A 22,411-nucleotide genomic window follows, 5' to 3' on the forward strand; every position below is an offset into this window, starting at 1 on the left:
TCTGCACAGTAGGCTTTTACTGATTATATTATATAGGCTGAACTGGCTTAATTATATTACAGCTTTACTGTGTGTTTTCTCTCTTCAGCTATTATGATGATTACTGGTAATAGTAACCTTATGTTTGCTTGTTTTTCATTTTTCATTTTATTTGATTACCTTTTAAGTTCATCTAGTTTCACTTTGACATGTATCAACAGGGCTGTCTTTTCCAACTGCTGGACACAGGATGTCTCCTACTTCTCTGAAAAGTCCATTCTCAGAAGAGGTGACCTAAAGGTTTCAAGTTTCCACAGCACACCTGTGTAAGTTGCATACTGGAACGTGACTGGCTTCCAGGCTACTTGTGATGTCACAAGATCCTGCTTGTACATACACGTCCTAAAGTGAGATTCAAGGTGAGCACAGAGAAACTTTCCTTCTAACAGTCTTCTAGTATCAAACTAAAAAAAGGAAACTTTAAATTTGACTAGATTCAGAGCAAAAAATCCCCCAAACAATTTTATTCTTCAGTGTGCTTGATGGCTTTTGAAACAACATCTCTGAATCAATATACCCTTGGCCTCTGTTGGGAAGAAACATTAACAGTGAATATTATTGACAGTTTATTGAATAAATTAAATATGAACAATGCAAATAAAATAAAATAACTCCTTTATATTCATACCTTCAATGTAAAGTGATATCCAAACTGGACACTGACTCAAGACTGAACCATAAAGAGCTTGGCTTTATTCCATTATTGTTTATTGAATGCATTCAGCCTGTGTAAAAGTCGTCCTGCTCACTGTAATGGCCTAAGGACTTGAGTTCAAGTCCACAGCGGCATCTGACCTGGCAAAGTACCCTTGAGCAAGGCACCTGTTCCCTGTAAGCTCCCTGTTGTTGTTCAGCCAGTAGCTGCTATTTCCCCACAGGGATGGCTGGAGTAACTCACTACCACAGGAGCTAAGCCTCCGCACGGTGGCGCAGTGGAGCGACTGAAACAGAGACCCTGCTGTTTTATTTTTTTCTCTTCTGGAAAACATCAATGGGGAGAGTGGATTTGCATGTCCGGCCGCCTGTGCCAATGGGCGCACTGGGAAGGCTGGGTTAGCGGGTGGAGCCGGAGGAAGCAGCCCAGTAAGTGCACAGTTAACAACCAAAGCATCCGAGATTACTACAGATACACCAATTCCACCGAAATCTCCCTTGAATCGCTGTTGTGAACCTTTTTATTTTGTGTTTGTGTGTGTGTGTGTGTGTGTGTGTGTGTGTGTGTGTGCAGCGACCAGGTTGATCTACGGCTCCACATCGCCTCCACACATCGCTTTCACAGCGCGGATGAAGAACATTTTGTGAATTTTTGCCATCTGCAGATAATTCTCGTGTATAATATCTTTCTGTCCGGGGTCCTGGATTTATACAGAGGAGGAGCGGGGAGCCGATCATCCGTCGTTCTCTTGGGTGAGTTCACTGGTCTCCCGTCCGGTCTGGCATCCCTGTTTACTGACACTTCCAGGGTAATGTGGAGACCCCGGTAAATGTCTTTATAATGAATGAATCCGCGATCAAGGAGCGCACGATCCTCTCAAAACGACGTTGGATCCTTGATCTGTGAGTTGCGGGGTTAATTCTAATGTTTGGATACAACTGCAACAACGCGTTTGGATACGGATCTCGCCCACCGGGCCCTTAATATGTGAAATGAATGAAATGTGGCAGCTCCAGCCTTTGATAGCAGGTTTACATCCCTGATCCATAACGAAAGAGGAATAAGTATATTCTAGCAGGACTCTGATCGGCTCTTCCACAAAACTACCGGCACACGGATGTGGATTATCTTCTAGGAATACTCCAGTGATGCCATAGTGTTAAATAAAGCTGTAACTTTATAGGCCTGCTATTGAAATATAGCTCCTTATTATAAGCTTACGACACCGACTATTGCCAGGAATGTGGGTTATTACGTCATTATTGGCGTGGGAATGAGATAATGTGATATCGATTGAGCTGTAAAGAGTCACATTGATTGCTGGGTAATTATTTGTTCATAGGTTGTCAGGTATTTTCTCCAGGAACAGCATGGCCGCAGTTGAAACACGCGCCCTGAGTTTGAATATGTATGATCATAATTCTACCTGTCTGCAGCACTGTGCATGTCTCTCTCCATTGCATCATGCTGTGAGGTCAGTTGTGTCTTCCGGGCTTGGTTGCATCATTTATAAACTTGTTCAGGGGCTTATTCTTTGTTGGAAAAAGTGCTACAGATTCCTGTGATCTCTCCCACACTTCTTGTTTCCTGACATGAATGGGGGATTCATAGAACTGGTGAAGAGCAAAAAAAAAAAAAAAAAAGGAAGGGCATTCAAATGACTTAGAGACTGCGGCTGTAATGCACACACTCCCTTACACACTTGGCACATGCCTTCCTATACAGGCCCGCTAAGTGCATGCGGCTCTATTGTCTGTGGAGCTCCATCTGTTCCATGACATGGCATTCCTCAGACAGCCAGTCATGCTGTTAGGGGGTGGTCTACCCTGACCCACTGCCTCTGAGAAAGAGAGAGAGAGAGAGTCATATGGGATGTATTAAGAGAGTAGGTACAGGGCTCACGGTGTCTCAGCCCACAAGCCCTAGACCACCTGCACAGACAGCTCCCGGGTTTGACCCAGGATCGGGGTTAGTGAAGAACTAAATTTGGCTTGATTAGGCTGGAGGATGGCTAGGTTTGGTCTGGAGCATGAGCTCCCTTAAGGGCAGCTTTGGTCTAGAACTTGGGTTAAATGAAGGCTAGGTTTGGTCTAGAGCTGGGGCTAGTGGTTGGCTAAGAGTAGACTAAAAATTGGGGATTGAGCTACATTCATCTATTGCTGAGGCCAAAGCTTGGACTAGAAGTGGGCTAGATTTGGTTGGGGGAGAATGCATGGGTCTAAAGGAAGGCTAGGTTTATTCCATACCTATGGCTTGTGAGAGGACAGGCCTGGTGTGGTGCTAAGGGCTAGATGAAGGGTATGTTTGATCTGGGCTAAACAGACTAGATTTGGTCCAAAGTATGGGTTAGATATACAGAAAGGTTTTGTCTTGAGCTGGAGCTGGGGCCAGTGAAAGGCTAGGTTTGATCAAGGGGTGCGGCTAAGGGAAGGCAATGTTTGGTCCAGAACTTGGGCTAGAGGGAGGCTAGATTTGGCCTGGAGCTGGGGATAGAGGAAAGATAGAGGTGCTAGAATTTCCAAAGTCCAAACCATTTGGATACAAATGGACTCTGATGTGGCTAATCTCTGTTGCAACTCAGTCATCACAACTAGAACATAATTACACCACCTCAATCTACACAGCGGGACACACACATACACACTCTCCATTTCCCCTTAGACCATTTCCCCTCTTCCACTGCTCTGATTGCTGCATTAGGACTTGGCTGCCTTTTGTTGTCCACTCACACACACATGCGTGCACACACACACACACACACACACACACACACACACACACACACACACACACACACACAAGGGGGAGGGTTGGCGCAGCTGAGACCACAATACAACAGGGATCAAAGGTCATCCAGCTGGCCAATCAGGGTGCTGTCTAGGTTGGCTGGTGGCAGAGGAGGGCGTTGCCCCCCTTTGTGCTGGTCAGGGTGGGTCTGCTAAACAAGCGGCTCCACTTCCAGCCCTGGCCCTGCTACTGCCGGTAGCCACACTGTGCTTCCTCAGAGCAAGTCACACAAACCTCTGGACACTTTGTTAGACTGCAGGTCAGGGGCTTGTTCAGTTTAGAGGAACCTTTATTGATTTATGACTGGATTCCCGGTTCGTAATCAGCTGTTTCTTGAAATCTTGAACCGTTGAGCCTTTATGGAGAAAGAGTACAAGCACAAAAAGTTAGGATTTATACTATAAGCTATGTATATAGCTGCACCGAGGTGTATTGACTACTCTGTCGCACTTTGGCTGAAAGTGTTTAGAGGACTTACAGTGTTCTGCTGGTACTGTGCTTGCATATACAGTGCATTTGTAATACGTGTGTGTGTGTGTGTGTGTGTGTGTGTGTGTGTGTGTGTGTGTGTGTGTGTGTGTGTGTGGGTGTTAATGAATGAAACCAAAAGCCTTAAATTGACTACAGAATTCTATTTCAGGTGGTGGGATTAATTAAAGAAATAGAATACGATAATGAGATTTGAAGTGAAGAGGGATGGAAAGAGACGAGTGGCGGGAAGAGGAAGTGCTTTCGTGACAGAGAATGGTGCTGAGGAGGCGAGGGAGAGGCAATCTAACAGAAATTAGGAGAAGCAGAGAGAAAGATTGAGGTGGCAGGAGAGAGGGTGACAATACAAAAGGACAAGGGAGAGAGGGACCGAACAGAAGGGAGAGTGAAAGGTGGGAATTTGCCAACAGGGACGCTGGAAACCATTAGTTCTCTGGTCGCTGTCTTTAGTTTGTGGCAGAGACACCCCTCCTCATTGGATGTGATCATGTCAGTCTGCACAGAACCTGCGACACAGAAGATGTACTTGTCTTCTAACATTTACGTCCACGTTGTCCTCCCTCTCACTCTCTCTCACACACACTCTTCCAGCTCTGCTGTCTGATGCCTAAGTGCCTTCAGTATGTGCTGAGTGGAGTTATCTGATTCCTGGAGGCTAGTTAAATGCAACCACTCCTTTCTCCCATATAGTTCCATTACGGCACACACTAATGGCATGCTCACAGTGCAAAGACATCGGCCTGTTGTTGGGTCTTTGTGTCTGTTTGTGTGCATTGGATGTGCTCTCACTGCCGTGCATTGTGTTGATCTGGATTGATAAATGATTGGAGCGATGGATTAGAATGCCTGTCTAGTGGACGCTCATGTGTGAAGGAAGCGATTTGTGTTTTTCTCTGCGTGTTTGACCATGCGTGTGTGTGTGTACGTTTTTCCCTGGTGATCAGCAGTTTATTTCTTTGCTTCAGTGGCGTTTTTCTGCAGATAACAAGGAAAGTGGAAATGGGTCTTTCTCGGCAGCCACAGCTCCGAGTCGAGCGCTCATCGCAACTAATAACTGTCACTTTGAGTTGCCAGGGTTGCATTTTTTGTCCCATTGGTCTTTTGATTTATTTTTTGGTGATGACCTATTTCAGCCTGTTTAACTGTCAACGCTCAGATGCAACAACTCGATGAGGGACGTGTGTGTAAAAACTAAAAGAAAAAAACAAGCCCCTGAATTACCACATCCCTCCCTCTGGGTCTGATTTGATCTATATCCTTTTCCAAGCTTTTAGCAACTGCTTTGGTAGCTGCTTGTCGATTGTTTTCATGGTTTGTCCCAAATTACACCTAGCACCTACCGTGAGTGTCCAATACAGAATGTTTTTAACCCTGTACCTCCTTCTGCTGTGTGAACACACTGGTGTGCTGCCTTTGCATAATTCCTACAAAAAGTGTTGACTGCCTACAGAGGAGGGTTAACATAGACTCAGTGTGAGATCTGTGGCAGAATGACAGAATTGCCAGATAATTATCATCTCATCTCTTCACTCTGTTACTCCGCTGGGTCGGGGACTAAGGTAGATTTGGGATTAAAGGAATAGTTTGACAGTTTGGGAGATATATTTATTAGCTTTCTTGCTGACACATGAAACTTGTCATCAAGACTGTTGTATAGTTATGGAGTTGGTTGTGTGGGCATTAACAATTTAACAGCAAATATAGGTTCAGTTACATTGAACGATGGTGTGAGGCGTCCATGTTTGTTTGGTTCACTATTAAGTGCCATGTCTGATATATCAGAGCTTTCAGAGAAATCAGTTTCCCAGTCATAATTACTACTTGAATACTATTTACAAGTCGGAAACTGGTAATTACGAAAACTCAAATGAATGCGGCATAAGCTAAGCTATTCCTTTAAGAAATCAAATATTTGACATAAATTAACAAACTTACACTTACACAGCTATAGAGATGATGAACTGTTCCTTTTTAAAGAAGTGAAGAAGTGATGATCATGAATGTTGCCAGTATGAATCCTCCAACCCAAACTGAGCTGGGGAAGTGAATGAGTAAGGTTTCACAAGTAGTATTAAAGTGTCGGGCTGAGCCCCCATTCCTTGTGTCTGACAGAAGATTATGTTCTTGAACCAAGTTAGATTGCATTTAGCTGTGGGAAAGTATGGCAGGATATACTTGCAAAACAGTACACATGCTTTCAACTTCCCCTGGATTAAAAAAAATCAGGATTGCATAATCAGGATTCTCCATTTGATCTATACATGGAGGTAAATGAGCCCATATGGCCTGTCTGCATTGTAATGCATCTGAGGAACGCCTGGCATTGTTAGTTTCTAATCTTGTGTTATTTACAGTACCTACAGCCCACGCACAATGAGTTTCCACTGCACTCTTTTCATAATGCTGTTATAATTCAAAGCCTGTATGGTGTGTGTGCAGCTTAGCTTTAGTCTCACAGTGTGAAAAAAAACACTATTTAATATGACGCTGGCTTCTCCGCTGCACTATTTCAGAGTGACGCCGAGAGAGAGAGATTGTTAGTGACAGACAGAACCCAAGTTAAATCTTCCAGAGCACAGAGGGGCCTATTCACTGTGCTGTGTGAAGAGTAGAGAGAGAGAGAAAGAGAGAGAGAGAGGTGGCAGTGAAGGAGGTGGAGGAGAGGGCTGACACTTAAAGCGTTTTTTTACGGTTGATGGCATGCATCTGTGCGGTGTGTGTTGTATGAATCCACAGGCTTGTCTGAGACCCAGACACAGAGTGAAGGATGGAAGACAGCTGATAGCAGTCTTCATATGGGAAACACATATAGGAATCAAGTTCTGTATGTGCTGTGTGTGTCTGTGTGTGTTTAAGACAGAAAGAGAGAGAGAGACCGAGGGGGCAAGTTTCAGTTTATGTCGGAAAGCAGCCATGGGTTACCAGCTAAAAAAAGAATGAGTCGCCAGAGAAAACGGGTAGATGTCTGCACTTCAGTTTTGGTACACGTGTATACTGTGTTTGTGCAAGTGTCATAAAGTAAAGTAAATGTGTGCTTATGCACTGGTATGCCTGTGACAAAACATGACAAGGTTGGACAATATAAAGGTCAAGGAACATGACTGTAAACTGTAAACAAACAAACTCATGGTTGTTCTGGTATTCTTTTGCATATTGTTAAATACTTATTAAATTGAAATGTTATTGGGTGCCCGGTTAGCTCAGTGGGTAGAGCTGGCGACCCATGTACCAAGACTGAGCTTTTGCTGTAGCGCCCAGGGTTTGAATCCGACTTGCAGCCCTTTGCTGCGTGCCTTCCCTTCTCTCTGTCCCCCTTTACTGTCTATCTTCAGCTGTCTCTATCATAAAGGCAAAGCCCCAAAAAATACTTTAAAAATTTTTTTTTTTAAATTGAAATGTTATTTAAAAAGAGCTTATGAGAGCTAGACGTACAAATCATCCAGACTGATAAATAAACTGATTTGAGCTTACTGCATATATAGTGACATCACTTAAATTAATCAGACTTTGCAGGCTTCAGGCTTTAAATAACTTTTTTCACATACACATTAGTAGGCTACTCCCCAAGTTCCTGTTCAATAATCAAATTCATGGAATCCACGTAACTGACAAAATCTCTCCACACCTGTATATGTGACAGGTGTTTCAACCTGAAAAAAAAGTCCATAAACTTTGAGACATAGTGCGGGATAGTGGATGTGTTATTGCAGTGCTAACATTGTTTAATAAATGCAGGAACTTTAAATTATCTTTTATTTCTTCACGACCATCAGTCAGGTGTTTTGATTTGTGGCCCTGATGTGATCATGTCGTTTGTGTCTTTTGTTATGGAGAGCAAAGAGGAAGCAAAGAAATTCAGAAAACTATGGTTGACATCAGTCATTGCTTTCCTTTTGTAATAGGTAGTATACGAGTAGTTTGTTTTCTTTGGCTTTGGTAACAGTTGATATTATATTCTATCGGTGAATTGACTCCCCTGATAAAAGTCATTGCTGATGCCAGGGAAAACAAGGGATCCTTTGTGTTTCTGTTCACAGACTCCTACACCTTCCTCCTGTAAAGTTTACTGTAATCTCAGTAATAAATCCACCTGTACAAAAAACTGACTGGCCATAGGAGAGAATACCTCGTGTAAATAGCACGCATTATTCTCTGTGCAAACCAGTTCGTGGCTCACCTCCTGATACAGCATGCTTGTAAATGTGTAAATGTGCCAGTGAGGCTTTCGGTATATAAAACATTCTCTCTGTTTACCGGTGCTATGACTCATGGTTGCTATGGCGAAGAGCTCTGACAGCAACGCAGCTGATTAGGAGCATCTGACTCCACATGACTGTACTCCTCTCTCTCTGTTCTCTTTCTGCCTCCATCAGTCTATCAGTCTTGGTTTCTGTCTCTTTTCCTTTCTTGTTGTCTTTTTTTTCTTACTCTTTTCTTCTCTGTGCTGTTCTCTTCATGTTTACTTTTTTCATCCAGCTTGTTTCATAGTGTCTTTTTCCCCATCTGCTCCTCCTCCCATCCCGGCCTTTAATATACCTTGTATAGATCTACTCATCAGATCGCCCTTTACTACTCCTCCCCTCTTTTCTCATGCTCTCCTCTCAGTCCCATCCCTCTGCTTGTCTTTCTATGGTGGCCAGCTGCGTGCCAGATGTGGCCCACTCTCCCAGCTGTTGGCATCATGATCATGAAGAAGAGAGGATGGAGATGGAAATGATCCCTCATGAAAAACAAGGCGTAGTAATCCTCATGATACACATGAGAAGGATAAAAATATCCAGAAGAACGGTGGAAGAATACAAAAAAACCCTTAAAAATAAATAAACCATAGCCTAGTACAGAGATTTTACGGTAATATCCTGCCATAACATAGGCCTATATGAGATTACAAAAACTGATTAGCAATATGAGATTTAAAAGAAGCCAGTGTAGTGAGAACCACAGACATATTGTAAATCCCTAAAAGTACATTATAGTGATGCTACACAAGATAAAAATGCCATTAAGTAGTGTAAGGTCACTGCTGAGTACCATAGACAGACTTTACTGTAAGTCCCTATTAAGATATTAGAGGCTTGCACTCATTAGAAACCACATCACAATGTTTTGCTAAAATCAACTTTGATATGGTTCATCTCGCCCTTAACAATAGTTTTGGAAATGTAGCCTACTTTAAGAAGTTTCTATGAATGTTTCTGAAAAGTATTTGACTTTTCTTAAGTTACAGTTCAGTAATGTGCAGTGGCATTGTATATGTGGGTCACAAACAAATATTAGTACAAAAACAGGCAGTATAGACTTTTTTGTGGCTAAAAGTAGCTTCTAAATAGCACAAGCTTTGTTACTTTCAACTTTGAATGGCGATATTGGGTGTGTTTACAACATAAAATATCCTCCTGCACGGGTCTCACAATCCTACATGATCATCTCAAGCTGTTCAGTTTGTGAAAGAGTGTTTATTTGCTTGAAATTATGTGGAATAAGCTGGCCCACATATTGTCTGCTACCAAGGTTTTCAAAAGAGAATTAAATTAAAGACTAAAGAAAACACAATTAACAGCATTTTAACAAGGGAGAAGTCTGGAAAATGAGTCCAGATAATCCAAACTGGTTTTCACATGACAGCAGCTATTTGCTGGGGCAGATGGATGAGGATAGAGGCCAAGAGGAAAGAGGTGAGGAGCCATTGTAGGTGCAGGAGAGGTGGACAGAGCAGAGGGAGGGAGAGATGAAAGGGGGGATGGGGGGGTGGAGGGAGGGGAAGAGGAAGAGGTGTCTTGTTTCGCGGGCGAGCTGCAGTAAAATGCCACGGTCATGATGAAAAAAGAAACAACCGTGGAGATTGTTGATAGTGTTAGCATTTAGAGTGGATTGTTCCTGTCTTGACTGCATAGGCAGTGCCGGCTGTGAGGCAAATACTTTGTGAAAAGGGCAATAGAAAGCAACATGTTGATTGATTTTAGGTCATTACACCAGAACCACATTGGACTATATACAGCTATTAGACAGTACCTGACCTGCAGACCTTTTCTCCACATTGCGCTCTTTTTTCTACCCCCTAACTTTTTAGAATCCTCCCTGTTTTTCTCCCATTTCCTCTCAGCCCTCAGTTGTTAAAAAGCTCCCTCTGTCTTTTCTGTTCTGCTCTTTATCTTTCTCAGTCCTCCCCTTTTCCTCTCGAAAACATCCATTTCTTCATCTATCTCACTTTCCCTCCTTCCCTCTGTCTGCCTCTCCCGGTCAGGGGAAGTGGCAGTCGCTGCCTGCTGGCTCCCAGAGGAACAGACCTGTCTTTGTCTGTCTGCACTGTAGGAAGATGAGTAGCCGGTCCACCCAGTAAGCCCAGAAAGCCCAGTAAGGATTCAGGGTTTGTCTGCGGCGAGTCAGCCACCCAGAATGCATGTAAATCATCCAACCACTCAAGCCAGGGCCTTTCCAGTCTGTATAGCTGGCCAGTCATGTATTATCTTAGGCACTCGCGGCTAATAGGACGAATGTATGGGAAAACACGGTGGAAACGTAGACAGAATTACTGCAGGCCTTTAAATGCAACCCAAGCATAACCAAAATGTGCAAAGACTGAATCCTGAACAGAAGTTTTTTTTGCCATTCAGAAACTCTCCTACTTACTTGGACAAACTCCAGAGAGTGAAATTATTGCGGCCCAAGTTTATTACCTCATGCCATGAACTGACAGCAACCAGTGGGAACTGTCAGATGGTTTACAATGCTACATGACATTATGGCACTACTGCCACCTGTTTTTGTTTTTATTTTACTCGTTGAATATAATTCCATTTTCTTTTTCTTTCTTGAGTGTTTACTTCCACAGATTTAGCCTATTGATACTATTGTTACATGGTGTCTAAGATTCACACACAGAAATGAGGGGCAAAGGATTTTAAGTGGGTTTGTTCCCTGGAAGAGATAATAAAACATAAGGATGATGTTTATTAGTTAATTACAAAGACATGTATGGCCTGATATTATCCTCAATCCACCAGAAGTTCCCGGTTTATGTGCTGAGACGAGGCAGAGTGTAATTTAAGCTACAAGTTAATTAGCTTGATAAGAGATGAAAAAGATTGATACCACATAAAGATACAGCCTGTAGCCGGTTAGCTTAGCGTATAACAGAGACTGGAAATGGAGGAAAACTGCTAGCTTGGCTCTGTCTGAAGTTTACAAAATCCACCTAACACTTTGAAAGCTCATTAATTAAAATGTATTTGTTTAAAAAACTGTGTTAAACCGAAAAGTTGTGGACAGCGCCAGGCTAGGTCTTTGTGCTCGGCTAAGCTAACCGTCTCCTGGTTGTAGCTTCATAATTAAACCAGCACCTCTTAAGCTCACCATATAATTAACACGTTACATAACAAACAGTAACGACACAAATAATGACGTGTGAGTGGCTTTTACGGGGCGAATATGTGCTGGAAGCGGAGGCAGTGATAGCTAAGCCAAGCTAAGTTAATCAGCTGCTGGCTGTAGCTGTATATTTGATGGATATAAATATATAAGATTGAAATATTGTCTCATCTATTTCTCTGCAAGGCCATATTTCCCACGTTGTTTAAGTACTCCTTTAACTTCCCACTCTGAGGAAAAGGGACTGCAGAGTTCTCACACTGTTCTCTCCAGATTGTGGTTGTTCTGAGGTTAATGTTATTTACTTAGTTTCACTGAAATAGCCTAATAAGTCAATCTGTTTCTCCTTTGGCAGTGGGAAGATTACTAGTGACACTCCAAATCAACTAAATAAATAAACTTAATAAAAGCAAGAGAGAGCGAGAGCGGAGATGAAGGCACAGAGAAGTCATGAAACTATAATACAACACTTATTGGCGGCAGGATTGCTTTTTATCCATCTGTACGAGCTCATATGATCACATTCCTACTTTGGAAAAAGGTTCCTCTGTCTGCACAAATGTCTCCCAACCACATCCAAGCCCTTTTGGGATCGGAAACCAAAAACATTCTGTAACATTGATTTCCTATTATATTTCAAAGCTGAAACTACTTTACATCATTACGCACAAAACACGATCCTTTCTGATATCACTTTCACAGCTTTGACTACACTTGGAATTACTCTACAAGCATGATGAAATCTAGAATAAAGCTAGAGTGCTTTCTCTCTCTTTTTTTTTTGTTATGTATTAATGGATGAGGCTCCAGGCACCTCAGGCTTCAACAAGCCTTAACAAGGAGATCAATAGAAAGTATATAGACTGTCCTCCCACAGGCTGTGTCTGCTCTCGCCTCAGATCACAGAGGAATATTGTGGAGATGCCAAGGCGACACCCAGCCAGCGCGGAAATGATTTGATGTAATAGGAACACTATGGTGTGATTAGTGGAGCCTCTCTCTCTTCATCTCTCACCCTGTAACACCACTTCACTCTCTGTGAAGTCAATATGTCAGGGGAGGTGAGCGTGCATTTACCATTCTCTTTACGCTCCCTCCCTCCCACCCTCCCTCGACATCACCCCTTGTCTCCCTGTTTTCAAAGGATGGTACGAGGGTAGCAGCAGAGTAGTTTGGGTTACAAGAAAAGGCGAGGAAGATGGGGGAGACGATAAGCGGTTGTGAGGAGAATAAAAATAAATGGCTGCAGGGCTGGACAACAGTCTGACTCAGTCATGTCCTGGATCGTCCAGTTCACCAGATGGCTGCTTGATATGTGCAGAGAGAACAGACCAAGTCACGCCAGACCATCCATTCCTGTGTGTGTGTGTGTGTGTGTGTGTGGTGTGTGTGTGTGTGTGTGTGTGTGTGTGTGTGTGTGTGTGTGTGTGTGTGTGTGTGTGTGTTTACATGCTATCCATCCTATGTTGCTCTCTGTGCTCCACATAGGGAATGTGTTATTGCTCTTTCTCCACATTCCTAGGAGCCAGAGGAAAATCTCAACCCCCTTTAACCCTCTTTCTCAGCTGCAGACCAGCTTTGAAGTTCTTCTCTTCTCTCACTTACACAGACACCCTTACACACTCCACACAGCTCCTTTCCTCACATGGATTTTGTTTACATCCTGGCAGCCAACTCCCACAGTACGTCTCAGATAGACGCTGTATGGAGGACATACTGTTTGCATGTTCTCATGCCGAGGTGTTGCTTTGTCAAACTATATTAGCATATTAGCATACCATGATTTGGCTACAAAAGTCACAACCCATTTGACACAAATGCATTTTGTAGTATTTTTGAGACTGGTTGGCTGTTAGCACGGAGACAGCAAACAACCTAATGCGCTGGTTTCTTATCCTCTCCTTCCACTTTCCCTGCAGACTTGTTTTGATGGACATATGTCCAGCCCACAGAGAGGCTGCATGTAACCCCACTACAGTGTAGGGCTGTTTATGCATGCTGTCCATGTCTGTGTAGTCGTGTGAAGCCTGCTGCACCACAACAACTCCTGCACATTTCTACTGCTAGTGAGGAGCATTTCTAATCCACATCTTGTTCACCATAATCTGTCGATCCCCATATTACCTTTATCATAATGCATATAATGTGCTATACCCTGACATGCATTATGTATACATATTTGTATCTCCATTATGCTGCTTTCTGCATCGATCTGCACTCATTTTATTTTACACACAAATCCCTCAGCGCACAGCTACAGTTTTTAAACCTCACCTAACATGCGAAAAAAATATAAGAGTTAGCCCGGGGCCCAGCTTTACAAAGTAAAGTTGGAGAGATTTGGTTAGCCCCCCCAGTGTGCTGTGTGGGCTCCTCCTTCCCATGTGTATCAGTAGACTACTGTATATGTGCGTCTTACAAGATATGAAACAGAAATATGCATTGTTATGAAAACAAGGACAACAAACTGCACAGTGTTTAATGAAAATTATATTGCATAGGTCATTTAGTCTCATATTCGGCCATAATAGCTTACTTTTTGAAATGTTCCTCTTCACAAAGATATTTAAGTGTTTGTAAGACACATTAATGCAAGACAGTATTAAGAAATTAACCCATTTATATAGCTAAAGTTGGGAATTGGGTAAAATACACTAAAATAAAAAACTTTTTTATATTGACTTAGCAAAATGTATTGTTATACAGGTACCATTCTTATGTCATTGAGCAGTCATTAAGTGTTTTCCAAGTACTCACATAAGACCATCTGTGTATGTGTAAGTCATAAAGCTCCCTGTGTGAATCTGTGTATGGCTCTATGTAGGTCTTTGTTATCTAATACAATCTGTCCCTATCTAATATTCACATTGCTAACCCTTGAGGGTAAAGAGACTGAGGAGAGCAGAGAAGAGGAGAGGAGAGGAGGGGACTTTGCTTGCCAATAAACAGAACTCTTCCTGGAAGTCTCCTGACTTTAAAAGGGAATCTTACACAAAACAGATTTAATACACGTGCAAAAAAGTTGCACACGCACACACTGGCAAATGCTGTTGCACTTAGTGAGCCAGTGCCCAGTACAGTTTGTCTGCACTGTGCTGCATACCCGTCTGTAGTAGATGATGTATTAAAACACAAGTTTCAGAGGCCTGTGTATGCAAGTGACGGTAAATGTGATGGTTTAAAATCTAATCTTTAGTTTTAACGCTTTTGATTACTGTATATCACTTGCGAGACTCTTTGTCCTTTGTTTTGTCTGTGTTCTTCACATTAGTTTGGCAGAGCTTAGTTGGAAAAAGGTGGTGTCACGTATTGTGTTGCAACATTTGAATGAATCAAAATGTGATGACAGGTGTGGGGTTTGCTTATTTTGCAATTTGATAGCTATACTTCTTGTGAGAAAGTTAAACTCGGAATATGTAATAATTTTTTTCCAAACTTTGACATAATATGTATCATTTAGTGGCATTGAGTTATGGTTGTTTAATGATACTTAAGATTTTAAGCCACCTTTTCAGGAGCTTTAAGAACATTAGGGTAGCAGAATAGATTGAGGGACAGAGGAAGCTTTTATAGACCACCAAACCACTGCTGCCCTTTACTGCCCTGCGGTGTGCCATAGCACAGACCAATCATATTTCATTTACGCCCCGGTATATTGTTTGCTTGTGTTGTTCAGGATGTAAACATGTGGATTCCCTTTACTAGTCAGTGTGTGTGTAGTAAAAGACAATAGATGTCCTGTGAGGCAAGTAAGACAAAATAGAAAATAGGTTCAATATTTTGAAGCTGTTTCTAATAAAATTCATCAGAGATTCACTGCAGCTCTGAAGTGACTTTGCCAGTGTTTTGCACAACTTCTCCACTGCCTGAGCCAGGGTCTAAATATTTATATTCTTTTGTTTCTCTATCTCTAAAGCATCAGTGTTCTGGTCCTGGACTTCCCTCTCTCTTCTCTCTGCTCCCTCGTTTTTTGTGTTGTTCTCTTCTGACACAGCAGATTCACCCCGCCAGCTACACATGACGGAGTGAAAAACAAGAACAGAGCTTGAATCAATTACTCTGTGGATGCACTTGATTTAGTGGTGCTCTGAATAAGCACTTCTGAAGTGATGCTGGCTGCATTGGGCGAGGCAACTTCTTTTTCTCTTTCCCGTATAAATCAGAGCTGATCAGTGCTGATCTGCTGTCAGCCTGGATGCAGATCATAATGAAGGAGGCAGCAAACAGGGAGATGGTGAGATCAATAAGTCAGCCTCTCTCTTCCAAAGAACTGATTTGTGAAATATGAGACCCACTTTTGGAATCACAAAATGTTTTTTTAGAGAATCACCTTAATGAATGATAATTCTTCCACAAAATCACTGTAATTATGCCATATAATTTGGCATAAATGGTTTAAATGGTTATTACATTTTTTCAAGTCAACTAAAATATGACATGTACTCAGTGACTGTCATTCGACATATGGAACACATACAGAACATATAATCAGAAAGTTACTACTATTAAAACCTTTGTAATGTGATACTATCTTACGAGGGTATTAAAAACAGTTTGCTCTCGAGCCTTTTCCAGCACTGCTGAAGGTAATTCTGCTTCTCTGCCTCACAATCGTGCATGAGTCACAAGCTTTGTGCCGAAGTGATCTCTCCAGGGAACCTGTCTCTGGGTTTGAAACGTCAGAGGAGGCTTGTTGGAAGATGTCTGGTTAAGAATAGTTCCATATCTCCAGGGCTTTTGTTTGGGGCGTGGTGCTGTGTTTTACCAAGAGTGTCTCAACACCGTTATGGAGCAATCAGAGGGGCAACTCTCCTCCTAGTGACAGATGGTTGTGTGTGGTGTGTGTGTTTCTGACTACGTTTGGGTGAGGATTCTGGTTCATGGGGGAAGGGAAGTGGAGTTTGGGGAGGAAGAGGAGGTGGAGAAGTGTGGGGAGAGGTCAGTGAAGGCACAGCTGGTGAGACCCCCACTCCAACCAGCTGCTGCCTCAAAAGAGCCTGTCAGCAGCCTGCCTGCCCGCCTGCCTGCCTGTACGTGCCGGCCCCTCTCCTTCTCTTTCTGTCCTATCACCCCCTCTCTGCCCCCCCTCAGCTCTCCCTCTGTCCTGTCCCCCTGCAGACTCAGCCCAGCTGTTCCAAGCTTTCTACTCTCCTCCCCTGCCACTATGCACCCTGACCCCTAGGAAGAAAAAAAAAGAACCCCCCTTGCATTTACAAACAAGTGTGCATGCTCCTGAGTGTGCACACATACACATAAGCACTGATAGATTTTGCCCTGCCGAGTCAGTAATCCAATAAGTCACATCAAAGGTGTCTCGGGAGCAGTGGTCTATCTGTAAGGCCTCTGTTGGACGGGCAAGTGGATGCCTGAGGCTGGAGTAAATCTACCGGCTGGGTCTGGGCCCTTCAGGGTGGACTGAAGCTGATTGGAGTTTCTGCTGACTTCCTGGTTTATGGGCATCAGTTACACTGCATGACAAAGCCCCTGCGTCTTTCAGAAAATGCTACCTAACAAGCCATGATGATGGTTTTGTGTATTTTGTGCTCATTAACTACAAAATGTGAATATGTGATTTTTTCCCCCTTGAAACCATAGTTTCAGTTTATCATACTACGGTTTGGAACTCAACTTGCCAAGACTCGAAACAAGCCTGAAATAGGTCATTTCATCACCACATCATCGTTCTGTTGCTGTAACTGAAAAACTAGTGTCATACACTAAAGAGGTGCCCAGGCATGTGGGCTTACAGTACAAGAAAAGGCAAGAAAACTAAAAGAAAGGCAAGCCAGCATGTGGCTCTATATCCATATGTTTCAAAAAATAGTATATCAGATACAGTAACCCGGCAAATTAAACCTAAAATGCTTTGTTAAAGGTAACTTCAGGTAAAATCAAATGGATCATGTGAATTTGGCTTCTTACATTAAAAACACTAAAAGGTTTACAGCCATGCTATCTCTGTGAGGCTGTTCTAAGGCACAGTGGGGCTTTGAGCTAATGCTCTAATGCTTACTTGCAAACAATAGCACTAAACACAGTACAGCTGGGGCTAATGGGTATGTCATTAGTTTTGCTGGTATTGGGCCATGAACATACTGTTAGATTAATTGGAATTTTGACTTGATGATGACGCTGTAAGGAAAAGTCAGAGAATCACAAACGTTTTTTTACAATTTATCATGAAGGGAACATGGAGATATGCAAGTTCATGGTAAAACATCCATTTCACTCACAGTGACACTACAAGAAAAGACGGGGAATACTCTGGGGACCATGAATGTCTTTACAAAGGCTCATGGCAATCCATCTGTTAGTTGTTGAGATATTTCAGTCTGGACCAAAGTCATGGATTGGCCTGACTGACAGACCGGAAATTGCTATGCTTAGAGATCGACCAATAGCATGGCTAAAAGATCTGCTGTTCAACAACTGAGCCTCAAATCCCGGATGTTGTAAATTCCTTGAAAGCAGAAACAAATATAGCTGTAAGTTGTAAGTGTTCCAACTGCTCTGCCACCTAACAACAAAAAACTATATTGGACTTAATTAACTGTGATGGATTACAGATCTCAGGCATGTTTTTTGTGACTATAAGTTGATTATCATACTGTTATGAAATGAATGGACTCCAGAGAAAGATGGGAAGTCAGTCCTAAACCACACTCTATGGCATGCTTTGATAAAAAGTCAGCACTCATGTACATAATTTGTGGTTAACGGGCTGGAACATGCAAAACCACAAGTATTATCTGTGAATCTGGGGACAAAGTGAATAAGTGAGTTATATTTTGGTAATTAAATTATAGAATATTAGCCTTACCAAATGCACACAGCTCAGAAGGAACACTGATGCTGGATCTTCCTTTTTTAATCTAATTGATTCCTGGCTTTTTTGCTTGTTATTTGCCCTCCATTAAAATAACTAAACCCTACAAGTTCAAATCTGAACTCAGGCCACCCAGGCTGCACCTTATACCATCCCCAGTTGCTGTGGGTGCTGGGTTGCCACACCCTCTCTCTCTCCCTCTCCCCTAGTGCTATTGTTCCCTCGATGACAAGGCCCACGTGCCCCCCTATTCAGCATCCTGGTGGGGGGTAGGCGGGCTCTTTGTCTGGCTGCCATTGTCCCAGACACACGCTTCCATTTGACGGACACACGTGCTGTCAAAAGAGAAAGGGGGCAGAGGAGGAGGAGGAGGGGCCACCGCTGGCCATTATTCTCTGTGGTGGTGGCGGTGAAAAGACGAGACGCGCTGGCCATCTGTGGTGCGTGTCTGTAATCTGTAGTGACTGGGGGTACTGCGCACAGACGCACACACACAAACACACACACACACACACACACACACACACACACACACACACACACACACACACACACACACACACTTCTTAGTTTCTAAAAGAATCCCTCTCTTTTGTCTCGCCACGCTTTTCTAAGGGCATGATGCCCATTGAGGAGGCTTCCCTTTGCTCTTGATGGGGTTTTGTTTTGCTCTAAAGTGGGGTGTGGAAAGAGAAATGGAGAGTGTGTGTCAAAGAGGGGTGATATGGTTGAAGTGAACCTACTGTCTTGGAGAGAAAATGACTACAAGAATGTCCTGTATCCTCTCCTCTCTTCTGTATGTCACTATTGTTGAGTGACTGTTTTCTAGCAACAGGCCTAAACACCAGTCCACTTGTCTTTCCTCTATCCCCGTCACTTTTTCTCTCTCTGGCCTTGGATGACCTAGTCTGCCCGAGGGTCTTCACCTCAGCAGTGTTTACCCTGCGTCTTCACAACCCCTCCACACTTCCCTTCCTCTGGAGGTTAACTGATGTTCTCAGAACTGTAGGCTCAAGTATGGGTGAGTTTCTGGAAGTCGTTGTGGGATGTTTTCACCGAACTGAAATATGAGATAACTGTCCCGACTTGTTGCCCAGTGAATGTCTTGTTTCTTTCTTCCTTCCTCCTTAATTCCTGCATTCATTCACTTACCCTTTGTGTGTTTCTTCTCTCCAGTCTTCATTCTCCTCCCGTAAATCCTATCCCATTATCTCTTTTCTTCTTCTTCTCTACTCCAATACTTAACATCTGTAAAAGAGATGTATTTGGGAAATAATACATGGCAGGGCTTGTTCTCTTATGAGGAGATAACAGCACTGCAAAAGCTGTGAACTGATACTGCTGAAACATTTTGCAAATGCTGTATCTAGAAGCGTATAAGAGCTTTAAACAGTCAGATGTGTTTTTAAGTGGACCTTCTCTTCACCTTATATAGCCTCCAAATGCTAAGAATCAACATCCATATGGATTATCACTGGATATTTACTCAAAATATCAGCTATCAGTCGTGTTGATCAGCTATCAGTTGTGTCGATCAGCTATCAGACGTGCTGCAGCGCCACCACAGTGCATGTCTGCCTGAATTTCCAAACCCATTCCCTCTGCCTGTGTTTCTGCGTGACCAGCTAGGGCTTTTAGTGCCGGTCGATAAGACACGACCACCCCGTGAAGGTCATTCGGTCTCGCCTCTCCACAACAACCAAAACTCCCAAACCACTGTAAAGCCAGCCACTGGCATTGTTTATCACCACAATGATAATACAGACCGACTGTAATTGTGTTCTCATGTCTCTGCACTGTACTATAAATTAAATTTAGTTTTTTTATGTGTAGGAAGTTTCTGTGTCACCAGATGTTGCTATAAGGATGATTTTGTTATATTGTAGGGAGATATAAGTACATGACTGCTTCTGAGAAAATGCTACAAGATTTGCAAATTTGAGGGCAGGCAGACAGATGGTTGGTGTCACACAGGCAAATAGATAGACTGACAGACAGATGGATAAGCAGGAAGATTGATATTAGATATATGAAGAGCAAGCTTTTGACCATCTGCAATGTGCAGGAGGAGAAGGAGTTAAAACATTTTCTTTAAAAGCAATATTTTAAAAATATGATTAGTTTGAATTTCTCCTAAGGGGGATCAATAAAGGAACATCTTATCTTATTAGAGAATACTGGAAAAAAAAAGAAGGAAATTTTACTGTAACTTGATTCTAACAGATATTTGAAACAAACAATTATAAATTAGGAGCAACATAAGTAATTTTAACTGCATCTGTATTTTAAATACGGACCATTACATCATTCAGTCGTGTTTCCTGTTTAGGAATGCACAGACCAAAGACAAACAGAAGCTTGTCAGACAGGCAGTCAGACAAAGAGTGATGGGGCAGATGTTAAAAGCTTTAAAAGCCTTATTGATTTGAGACTTCTGGCCTTGTATCTAGCTGCTTTACATGCATACACATGCATTATGCATGAATGCTTTGTATTGACAGTCAGCACTGGAAATTGGAAGAAATGTGATTTTACTCTGTGTTCACAGTAAGACAGCATGTGTTATGCATTCAGCATACACGTACACGTATGTGTCAGCAAATAAAAACCCTCGTCCTGTCTGGACAGATCTGACAGGAGGTCAGAGGTGAGAGGTCTCAGAAAAACACACAAAAATACACAACATGAGCACATGCAGCTGGCCTGTTACTATGACAGTGTGTTTCTCCTGCTAACCAGCAGGGGCGCTGTTACACAGGCAACAAAGACCTGTTCTCCCTCCTCTCCTCTCCTTTCCTCTCCTCTCCTCTCCTCTCCTCTCCTCTCCTCTCCTCTCCTCTCCTCTCCTCCAAGCCATTAATGGATGTATGTATATATTTTTCTATCAGCACTATCCATCAACGTGTGCACTTTGTACATGAACATTAGATGACCCTTTAGATTACAGCTTGCAAATTACAGTGTTATTGTTGTGTACATACAGGATAACAGTAACATAATTACTGGGTACCAAATATGTATTTGTATATGTAGCCTATGTGTTGGGGAATAAGGAGGTAACAACTTTATGATATTACAACGACAAAATCCTTACAAAAAATAACTTGGAAATGACATTGATTTTAGATATGGACTTGATAAAATGCAGGGGAACAGTAATGTAGTTTTGGGATCCATTTAGCTTTTATGTCCTGTCATAGTGGGTACGTCACAGGGTATGTGGACTGTAAAATGAGTTCCTAAATGTGTCACCCCTGTACTCTCTTTGCCAGTAGTTGAGACCCCCGTATCTACAAAGTATTTACGTACACTGTAATTTGCTGGTTGTTATCTAAAGTGTTACCGGAAATGATTAAGAGGATGACTTTTCCTTTCTCTCTCTCCCTATTTCTGTCTATTCTTCTAGCTCACTCTCCCCCTCCTCTCTGCTCCACACCAGGAAGACCTTGTTGTGATCAGCGCAGAGGGAGGCCTCCTTTCACCCACAATGTTGTCACTGTCTGTCTCTCTCTCTCCTCATGCTCATCTGATCTTCACACAGTGAAAGAAATGTGTGTGTGTGTGTGTGTGTGTGTGTGTGTGTGTGTGTGTGTGTGTGTGTGTGTATTCATGCTGCTCTGCTACTGCCTCTGCCTTCCTCTCCTTCTATTTTTGCTCTTTTCCAGAGTTGCGGTTTTTCTCCCAAATATCTGTCACCCCCCTTCTTCCTCTTCCCTTCCTCTCTCACTCTCACTCTCCTCTCTCTCTCTCCCAGCCCACAAAAAACCCCATACCATTGGTTGCCATGGGATCCGGTTGCCATGCAGCAGCGAGGTTTTCACATGGTCCTCGCGTGTGTGCGTGTCTACCGTAGCGTGACGGAGTTTGGATGCCATGTTGACTGGAAAGAGGGGGAGAGGTGTTAAGTTAGGATGTGAGGTTTTTCAAACTAGCTGCTGCCATCTAGTTGGCCCCAAACACTTGACCCAAATACTAATGTACACACACAAACACACACACACACAGGATGGAAAGCTATTGATCATGTAATATAGTGCCAACACAACATGTGTGTGTCCAAAGCCACTTAAAGACACACTCCTCCATCATCTTACATTTGGTGAATGGGGCTTTGTCTGTAACTACAGGCTTTGCGTTGGCCTGTAGAGAAATATAAGACGGGGATAATGGAGACATATGATGATAGAGAGTCATTGAGGAGAGGAGAGATGGATGAGGGGAGAGAGAGAAAGAAGAAAAAGAGAGTG

General features: G+C 42.8%; 1 protein-coding gene across 1 annotated transcript in view; it reads left to right on the forward strand.

Annotated features, from left to right (window-relative positions):
- Nucleotides 1-1,034: 1,034 nt before the first annotated feature.
- The window catches only part of numbl (NUMB like endocytic adaptor protein), a 57,981-nt gene continuing 36,604 nt past the window's right edge, over nt 1,035-22,411 (forward strand). The window contains exons 1-2 of the mRNA XM_051396628.1: nt 1,035-1,122; nt 1,268-1,446. The gene's annotated coding sequence lies outside the window, so the exon portion shown is untranslated. The remainder of the gene's footprint in view (nt 1,123-1,267; nt 1,447-22,411) is intronic.

Source organism: Dicentrarchus labrax, unplaced genomic scaffold (genome assembly GCF_905237075.1).
Source record: "Dicentrarchus labrax unplaced genomic scaffold, dlabrax2021, whole genome shotgun sequence".
Classification (NCBI taxonomy): domain Eukaryota; kingdom Metazoa; phylum Chordata; class Actinopteri; family Moronidae; genus Dicentrarchus; species Dicentrarchus labrax.